The sequence below is a fragment of the Nylanderia fulva genome, unplaced genomic scaffold (genome assembly GCF_048542155.1).
Source record: "Nylanderia fulva isolate GAGA-0341 unplaced genomic scaffold, ASM4854215v1 Scaffold154, whole genome shotgun sequence".
Classification (NCBI taxonomy): domain Eukaryota; kingdom Metazoa; phylum Arthropoda; class Insecta; order Hymenoptera; family Formicidae; genus Nylanderia; species Nylanderia fulva.
The window spans coordinates 42,215-52,038 of record NW_028189773.1 but is presented as its reverse complement, the minus strand read 5'-3'; the positions used below and the strand labels follow the sequence as shown (position 1 = coordinate 52,038).

The 9,824-nt window shown below is 39.3% G+C and overlaps 1 pseudogene across 1 annotated transcript; it reads left to right on the top strand.

Moving 5' to 3' along the window:
• The first annotated feature begins 588 nt into the window (after positions 1-588).
• LOC146724023 (uncharacterized) lies at positions 589-3,488 on the top strand (annotated as a pseudogene). Its single transcript, XR_014924244.1, has 3 exons — positions 589-1,002; positions 1,095-1,403; positions 1,712-3,488. The product of XR_014924244.1 is annotated as an uncharacterized LOC146724023 (transcript).
• Positions 3,489-9,824: the final 6,336 nt, after the last annotated feature.

Genomic DNA, 9,824 nt, shown 5'->3' with positions numbered 1-9,824 from the left:
TATATATATATATATATATATATATATATATAAAACATGGGTAAGAATACACGTCTATGAGAAAAAAGATAAAAAAGATAAAATAAATCGAAAAAGTTACCTGAAAATCCCCCATTTTGATTTCCATAAACGTATAAATACGGCTCTCGGAGTTAAGTTAGCTAGCTACATTTTTGAATTTCGTCTCTCGCGTACTCACGTATTCGACGCAAGTGTACTATTAAATTTCAAATAATGAGTTTGAAAAAAGTAATTGAAATTTGTCTATCACTAGCGCAGAGTTTATGCGGAAAAAATTTTTCCAAGTATATATATGAATTAACATGCGCGAGTGAAGACAAATGCTTCAATATTTTTGGAAAATTCGCGGGGGAATGTCCCAACGCTGTGCTAGCGGTATTATTCCGACTAGGACATTTTAGTGTTTTTCGCGAATTAGTGATTATCGCGGGTGAGGTGATCGAGTCGCGATACTATTTTGGTGGTGAGAAAGAAAACGACGCAGCAGGTCACATAGAATATCTCCTCCTACATTTTCATCGAGTTCTCCGGGGAGAAGATAATAATGGTAAGTTTTTATTTTTTTTTACACTTAATTATAAATAAAAATTAATTAAAACTACCCCAATTATTTAAATCGCTAAAACTTTAGCTTTCGTACGTCCTGTCGCACGCGTTACAGGAAACCGGTTGCGCGTACTAGAGAATCGCCCCGTATCACTTAGATTAAGGTTAAATAGAAGACGACGAGCAGATTCTTCGCCGGACCTTCGCGTAAGTTTTTAACATCATAAATTATATCGCGCTGCTAGAAAACATTATATTAAACAGGAAATTTTTTAATAAAAATAATATACGTTCCAGGCCGTGCACGCATCGTGTTAACGCCGGAGCTGGAACACCCGGTTATTGATTTAGCCGAAAGTGATAACGACGTGGAAGAGGTGCGGGTTCGCGAAGTAAGTCCGTTCGATGAGGCGGCCATATTTACTCCGCTTGAAAGTAAGTAAGAAAAATACTACAGTGCTATATATCAACACAAAAGATTTTTTAATTATGTGAAATACTAATAATATATGACCGATGAATATTAGATGACGCGGCGAATGAAAACGTGGTCGTAGAGGAGCGAGAACTGGGGGAGGAAATCGACGAGGAAATAAACACGATTTCGGAAGATGAAGAGGAGCTGGAGGAGGAAGTGGAGGAGGAGGAGGAGGAGGAGGAGGATGAAGAGTTGGAAGAAGAAGAAATAGAGCAAACGGAAGATGAAGAAGAAGAGCCGGAAGATCGAGAAGAACAAACGGGAGATGAAGAAGAAGTGGAAGATGAAAATAACAACGCCACGTTTTCTGTAGAAGAAGAAGAAGAAGAAGAAAATAGCGGGGGGATGGGCGAGGAAGGTAATAATTTCATATTTTATACTTAATCTTCTCCTACGTTTAAATTTTTTGTTTATTTTAATTAAAATAAAATTTTATTAGGAATTTCTTTCTCTCCTAACATCGCGCCCGAAATTTCATATTCACCGGAGTATTAACCCTCGCAGCGTGATACAAATACCCCGGTAAAAGAATATTAAAACGTAAGTGAACTTAACATAATTATTATTAATAACAACATTTTCACATTATTAATAAAAATTCAAACGTAAGAGAGTAATATTTTATTAAATATTTTATTTTGTTAATATAATTTTTATTTCTCACAGTACAGAGTGGTGGGGGAAGGAACGTCAGAATACAACAAGAAGATTCCCAAACCCGCTCCGCTGAGGAAACTTCCGACGAAGAGCGACATTTAGAGGCTGCTGGTGGACAAGAGGAAGAAGAAGAAGAAGAAGCGGAGGAAGAAATAGCGAATCAAGAGCCTGATGGTAATTTTAGATATTTAATAATGTTGGCGGAAAACGTGCGTCGCTTTAGAACTTTTGGTGTAGAAGGACGGGAAATTAGTTTCCGTATTCGTCCAATACCCGAAGGAGCAAACGTGTATGAGTGGTTAGAAAATGCGTTTCGCGAACTTCACGAGTACGCGTTGCATTCGTGCGAACCGAGGGATTACGTCGGCATATCTTTCGATTCCGCAAGTTTAACCCGCGGCCCCCGCAGGTATATCGTTCCGACCTTTGCGAGATTTGACTTACGAAAATATTTGGGAACTCGTAAGCTCGTTAGCGCAAAGCTGCGGAGGACACGATATAGCGCAAGAATTTAACATTCGGATTTTTAAAGTCACCCCTCCCATTGGTCGCGGCCGTAACAGGTTTACGCACGATGTTATTGCTAAACGCTCGATTTTAACAATTTCCAATTCCGATAATTTATGTCTTCCTCGCGCGCTTGTATCGGCTCTAATTTTTAACGAGCGTGGAAATTTACGCACGGGAGAGTTACACGCGAAATGGAATGCGGTGAGAAGACAAAACTCGGTGTTACAGCGCGAGTTTGCGTTGCAACTTACGAGGAATGCCGGTGTCACGATTCCGGAGGAAGGGTGTGGAATTGATGAAATCGAGCGTTTTCAGCAATATCTCGCGAGCGAAAATGTCGCGATAATAATATATAACGACGATACTTTTGGTCGAGGGGGTAATCCGCTATTCGATGGAAACGCATTTCTAACCACTTTGCAGCGGGAAATAAAAACTCGTCTAAATCTATTATACAGTTTAAATAATAACATTTCGATGTAATTTTAAATTTAAATGCAGCAGCAGGCGGCGGGGATATTGTATCCCGTGTAATTTAAGTTACCGCTCCGATGTGAGAGAGCATCGATGCTCTAATAAATGTCCGCGATGTAACGGAGAGCCGCCGTGCGAGCAATCATTCGCGGATCGTACTAGGTGCGATAATTGTAGACGTGAATTTTTCAATCATGCCTGCTTGGAGCGTCATCGCGCGGTAAAATCATACGATGGTAAATCACGTCGGAGTGTTTGTGAAACTATACGATTTTGCGAAGATTGCGGACGTTTGATTCAAAGAAATAATCAACACGAATGCGACACGGCTTATTGCGCTACGTGTCGTTCTCTTCAACCTTTGAATCATCTTTGTTACATGCTTCCCCTTCGTCGGCATGGCGATAATCGTCCCGATCCGAGCACTTCCGAACACGCGGATGGAAATAGCGAACAACAACAGCGGAGAAACGACGACGACGACGACGATGACGCCGAAGGTTCGATTAATCAGACTCGCGAACGCGTAGAAAGCCGGGTCGCATTCGTGTTTTATGACTTTGAGACGAGGCAAGACGAAACGCTCCAAGGTAGCACAAATGTAAAAATTCACGTACCTACGCTCTGCGTCACTCAACAAATTTGCGAGGAGTGTGCAGAAATAGATGAAATGTCGGTGCAAATGTCGCTGGTGTGGTATTCGCGAATTTATATTTTGTCGCAACCCTGTGCAGGAATTTGTAGATTTCGTAACGCGGGGCCGACAAAATATTTTAAAACAAATAATTTGCATCGCGCATAACGCGAAATTATTCGACGCGCAATTTATTTTGAAATATATCGTGGAAAATTATGTCTTAGAGCCTCGAGTCATTTTAAACGGTACGAAAATAGTTGTATTAACGCTAGGTCATACGAAATTTATCGATAGTATCAATTACATGCCGATGCGTTTATCCGAATTACCTAAAGCTTTAGACTGACAGAAGGTACGAATAAAGGCATTTTTCCACATTTATTCAATACTATCGATATCAGTCTTATGTCGGAGCGTTACCGGTGTTCAATATTATTCACCCGATTCTATGCAGATGAAAGAACGCGAAAAATTTCTCGCGTGGCACTCCGAGATGACGCGCGCGAACTATGTGTTTGATTTTCAACGTGAAATATTGCTTTATTGTCGTAACGATGTAGATATCCTTAGACGAGCGTGTATGGCTTTTAGAAAAATATTCTTAGAGCGTGGAAACGTGTGTCCATTCGAGGAATGCACAACCATCGCCTCAACGTGTATGCGAGTATTTAGAAAAAACTTTTTACGCGAAAGAGAGATCGGTATCATTCCAATGGGGGGATACAGACATGCGAATATTCACTCGCGTAAGCCCTGCAATGGTTGATATGGAAAGAGCGGGAGCTCGCTCATCATATTATCCATAGCGGTCGCGCTCGAGAATATCGATTACGCGATGGTACGCTAGTCGATGGATACTACGAGTCGGTAGAAAATAACGTAACGCAATATTACGTATTACAGTTTCACGGTTGTTTTGGCATGGTTGTCCAAGATGTTTTCGGGTAAATCGCGATAGACTGCTTTCGACAGATCGTACAGATACATGTGATCACTCACGCTACGAACACACCGTTGCAACGACATTTCGTCTTCGTAAGCGCGGATATAGGGTGATTGAGAAATGGGAATGCGACTTTGATCGCGAGATGAATGAAAATGTCGAGATGCGCGAATATCTACATCGACATCAAATGATAGACGTCAAAACCGCTCGATCCCGAGACTCATTTTACGGCGGACGCACAGGAAATATCGTAACGCGATACGAGATCACGGGTAGCAGAAAAGATACGTTACGTGGATGTATGTTCTCTGTATCCGTTTGTGTTGAAGACCGGTGATTTTCCGATTGGTCACCCGACAATATACGTAGGTGTAGGAATGCGAGGAATTAATCGGATTATCACCGGGATATAATTTCGATTCAGTCGAGGGGGTCGTGCGATGTAAAGTACTTCCCCCCGCGATCTCTTTCATCCGTATTACCCTATGCGTACAGGGTAATTATTATTTGCGTTATGTCGTAGTTGCTGCGAAACATTTTCTCAGATTGCGTGTACTCACGAAGCTCACGAACGCGAATTCGAAGGTACATGGATATCGTGCGAATTACGAAAAGCAATCGAGAAAGGATATTTTGTGACAGGGGGTTATTGAGATTTGGCAATATAACATCACTCGTTACAAAACCGGTACGCGACAAGGGGGTCTATTTACGGATACATCAATACATTTCTACAATTAAAGCAAGAAGCTAGCGGATGGCCGAGCAACTGTGTCGATAACGTTGCTAAAGAGCGTTACATCCTGAGTATGAGGAATTAGAAGGAATCGTTCTTGAAAAAAGATAACATTGCACACAATTCCGGTTTACGCTCGGTGCTAAATTATGCTTGAATTCTTTTGGGGTAAATTTGGTCAACGTGCAAACTTGCCGAATACCGTGATTGTCAAAACACAAGAACGATTAATGAGTTTGCTCACTAGCCCTCAACATGAAATAACCGATATTGCCTGTAAGAGAGGTGTTTAAATTTTTTCGTTTCGACACGAGAAAGGCAACGTACCTTCCCCTTTTACAAATTTTATAATACGGTTACACACGGCTCAAGCGCGAAAAAAATTGTATGATTTTTAGAAAATTAAAAAAGCGCGTTTTTATTACGACACGGATCCTTTTTTATGTAAGTCGCGGAGATCCGCAGGAATACGAACCGCTACGGGTAATTTTTTGGCAAGAGGGATGAACCCTAGCTACGAAAAGTATTTACATCGGTCTTCGTATCCGGTGGCCCCCAAAATTTTACGCTATGGTCCGTACACCCAAAGGCCCCTCACACCGAATTTTTCAAGAAAAGGGGTTAACCTTAAAATTTGAAATCGCGTTTTTTTAATTTTAATGTTTTAAAAGATTTTTGTTGCGTAAAGAAAGAGAAGAAAAGAAAAAGGGAACGGAAGAAAACGCTCGGAAAAACGGGTGAAAGGGCGATTCCTTGGAAATCGAAAATCTTCGTTTTAAACCCTTTGGGCGAACCGCTTTTCCGTATAATAACGCTGACGAAACAAAAATATCAAACCTGTTTTATTAAAACAAGATTTACAAAAACGATATTCTTTTCCTTACGGTTATTTTCAAAACAATGAAAAATTTGCTTCCCTCTTCCAAAAATCTTCTAATCTTGCGGGTACGCGGCCCTTTTTCCCCTTGCATAGAAATGCAAATATTAATTTAAAAGAAATATTGTAAAAAAGGAAAAGGGGGATTTCACAAAATTTATAAAAATTTATACTTTATACTATATTTTTTTAAACGGAGTTTTAAAAACCCTATTTTTAATTTTTTTTTTAATTAGAAAGGATAAAAAAGTTTAACTAAAGTTAAAGATGTAATTTTATAATAAAAAAAAAATTTTGTAAATTAATACAAAAAATTTTTTTAATAAAAAATTTTTTCAGTAAAAAAATTTTATTTTTAATAAAAAATATTTTTTCCCCCATCCTATTTTTAATAAAAAAAAAAATAAAAAAATTTTTAAATTTTTTAAAAAATTTTTTAAATATTTTTTTTTCCTTAAAAAATTTTCAAATATTTAAATTTTTAAAAATTTTTGTTTCGACAATTTTTTATATTAATATATTCTGCCCAAATCAATACGTCCGCTTCGCAAAACATACACACCAACAAACATTTGATTAAAAGCTGGCGCGCAACGTCGCTGTCAGCTGATCGGTAGCGGGCGTAAAACCGGTGCTCATCAGCTGATCGGTAGTTTTGAGCAACCAGGCCTCATCCTGTGCCTTCTCCTATCGGCGCTATTCGCTAGACACAATCGCCCCCCGGGGGGTTTGGGCCCCCGGGCCGAATAAGTTTTTTCCCCGCCCTAACTCTTTTAACTAGGATAAATTTTAAAATTTAAAAAACAGGACGCTCTTTTTTCGCTAATTTTTTTTTTAAAGCGCCGGATAGACTTTCTTTCATTTACAGATTTTCGTAAACCCGGGAAAATCGCGTTTTATTTTGGGGGAAAAGATGTCGCTGGAAATCCTTGGGCTCGACCCGCGGACCTAGGGATGTGGGGAAAAAAAAGTTTTGTGAAAAAATTTTTGTTTTTTTGCCCACGTGTCCGATACTCATTTGAGAGAAATTTTATTTTATTACGCCGATGGCAAAATCCTACAAACCCCAAAGCGATAAAAAGAAAGGGAAAAGAAGATTGGTAAAAAAAGAAGTAATGCAAATAGGGTTTCCCATAAACCCAAAAAAAATAATCGAATTTCCGGGGTTTTTCCCCGCCCGGGAAAAATTATTCTTCGATCCCTAAAACCCCAAATTAGTGATAAACGACGATCTATGAGGGCGTCATCGTGCGATGTTATGTAGTCTGTTTACTAAAAGGAAACCACATAAAAAATTCGTTTATTTTAAAAACCCAAATCTCTTCCATCGGGGCGCGGACAACGCGACTTCTCTCAATGCGAATTACATATGTTTTTTAAAATCCACGCGATCCCGCAAATTTGGCATTTTAGCGGTCAAATTACCGGGGCGTCCTAAGGTTATGGAAGAAGCGTACTTAAAGCTACCCCCCGAAACCTCACGGGGATTTATTGCTCGATTTTAAAAAAAAATGACCCCAAGAAAATCGATTTCGGGCTTATCTTTCCCAACATAAGCTGTTACGCACATTCCATGATCGATCAAAAAAGGCGGGGGCGTTAAAGATCGTTTTACACACCTTTCCCCCGTGCAATTCACTCGATTTAAAAAAAGAAAAAAAAACGCAACCCCATCATCGGTCGTCGCGGGAAGATCATCCGCGGCGCGGTAAAAATCGCTAGACGATTACGGCGAAAAAAAAAACGAATTTTTGAAAAATTTATGTTATCTAAAAAAAACAAAAAACCGTTTTTTTCGTTCCGTCGATAAATCTATTAATGTATTCAAGAGTGGTTTTCAATACCTTTAAAAATAACGTACCGCTTGCGAGATGAAAAGAAAAAGCCCTTTCTAGACTAAACGACCACGTCGTATTGCTGGAAAAAAGATAATTTTAAAAAAGAGAAAAATATTTTGGGGCAACGCGCGGATTCTTACCCTATCTTATTGCTCCTATACTCGAGCTATATTAATTTTTCCCCCGGAAAAAAAATTAAAAAAGGGGCGCTATTCTGTGTATATTGTTTTCGTAAATTGAAAAAGATAATATTTAAAACAAAATGGAAAAAGCAAAAAAAGGGTTTTTTTTCTCGGAAAATTCCCAAAAATGCACAAACCGGAAATTTCCCCCAACGCGTCGGCCGATAATTCATCGAATAAATTACCGAATATCGAATGGGAAAAAATACTATATCCGTAACCCCGGGGGAAATCCTTTTCACGGCCGTGCCGAATGTGGGGGTTTCTATCTCACCCTAGGTCAGCGGGAGAAAGATGGGAAAAATTTGGAGGTACTTCAGCGTTTTCTTCAATTTATTCGTGTGCAGAAAAAGTTTACGCAAAAACGTGCACCCAGCGATGAAAACGATGGAGAACGGACGAAGACACGAAAACAAAGGGATAAATTCGTGATACGAGAATTTGGAAACGCAAACTTTAATTACCAGCACGGTAAAATTAGCCCGCTAGTATAGTAAATTTCGAGAAAAAACGCGCTCAATCAGCGGAAATGATCAAAAAATCTTAATTTTTCCCAAAAATTTTTGATAAAGCACCTTGATTGAAACAAATGCTCCCACTCCGTCATCTAAAATTAACTGGATAGACCAAAAGGTCGTAACTATAAAGGGGACATTGGGAGGGGTTCGAATATGCGGAACTTATAAAGATCGGTACGCGAGAGAAAAAGGTAGAAACAACCGAAAAAATATTTGCTGATTACACGTGACATAGGTACTTTACCGGTCTTAGGAATCAAAAATTATTAAAAGTAGGCGCGCATCTCGCATAAATTTAAACCCCGTTTTCTGGGATCCCCCCCCTTTCCCTCACACTTCAAATCGTACGTACGGTTTTAAAAAGCGAGTGAAACCCAAAGATACGCATTTTATCCCCGCAGGAAGGGGACGACGACGACGGTACGACGTAGAAAATTACCACATAAGTATTTTTTCCGTCAAAGAGAAGAAGAGGTTTTTCTCGATTTGGGTATCTCAATTGAGGAATTCGAAAATTGTATTACGACCCCTCCTTATGCAGGCTACTCTCGGGGACAATTTTCGCGACCGTTTTAAAAAGAATTTTAAAGGTAAAAAGTCGTCGATGGGTTAAAACACAGGATCATACACGCTGCTCGACCGGTACGACGAAATTTTCCCCGTTACATTAACTAACAAAAATCGATGATTTTTGGGAAAGCCGATTTAATCGATCTTCGAACCAAGAGCTATATGACGGTTATTCTTACTATTAACGGTTATCGATGTGCTTATAAATTTTTTTGGGGGAGAAAATTTCGTACAAAAAAGCTACCCCGCGTAATAAAGGCCCTTTAAAAAAAAAATTTTCGAAAAAACGAGGTTTTACACCCGTATATTACAAACCGACAAAGGGAAAAAATTTTTCGCCCGCCCTTCAAATTTTTTAAAAAAAAAGCACCGTTTTCCGAACGCCAATCCCGAATTACGCGCTATATGGCGATTAAAGAACACTAAGGGCGGAGTGGGTTATTTAGCATAAAAAAACACTCGTTACTTTGAGTTTTCAAGATTTGTTACGCTTTCAATCATACCGCATTCCCCCCATCAAAATCAAAACCCGCTTCTTTACGCAGAAAATGCCCTCGTACCCGTGTAAAATAAAACGAAGATGGGGGAACGAAAAGAAAAGAAAAAAAACGTGGGCGTTAAAAAAAAGGCAAAAACCGCGTAACGATTCGTACGCGTCAGAAAGGGAAAAGTAAACCCCCGAGAAGGATACGAGGCAATGGACGAGGAATTTGAATTCATCGGTTCTCGAATGAGAAAACCCCGCGTATATAATTAAGTGTTTATGGGTGAAATTAAGACGGAATTTTTTTCGAAAAAAAGGGGACCGTTATTAAAGACTTTCGCGACAGGAAT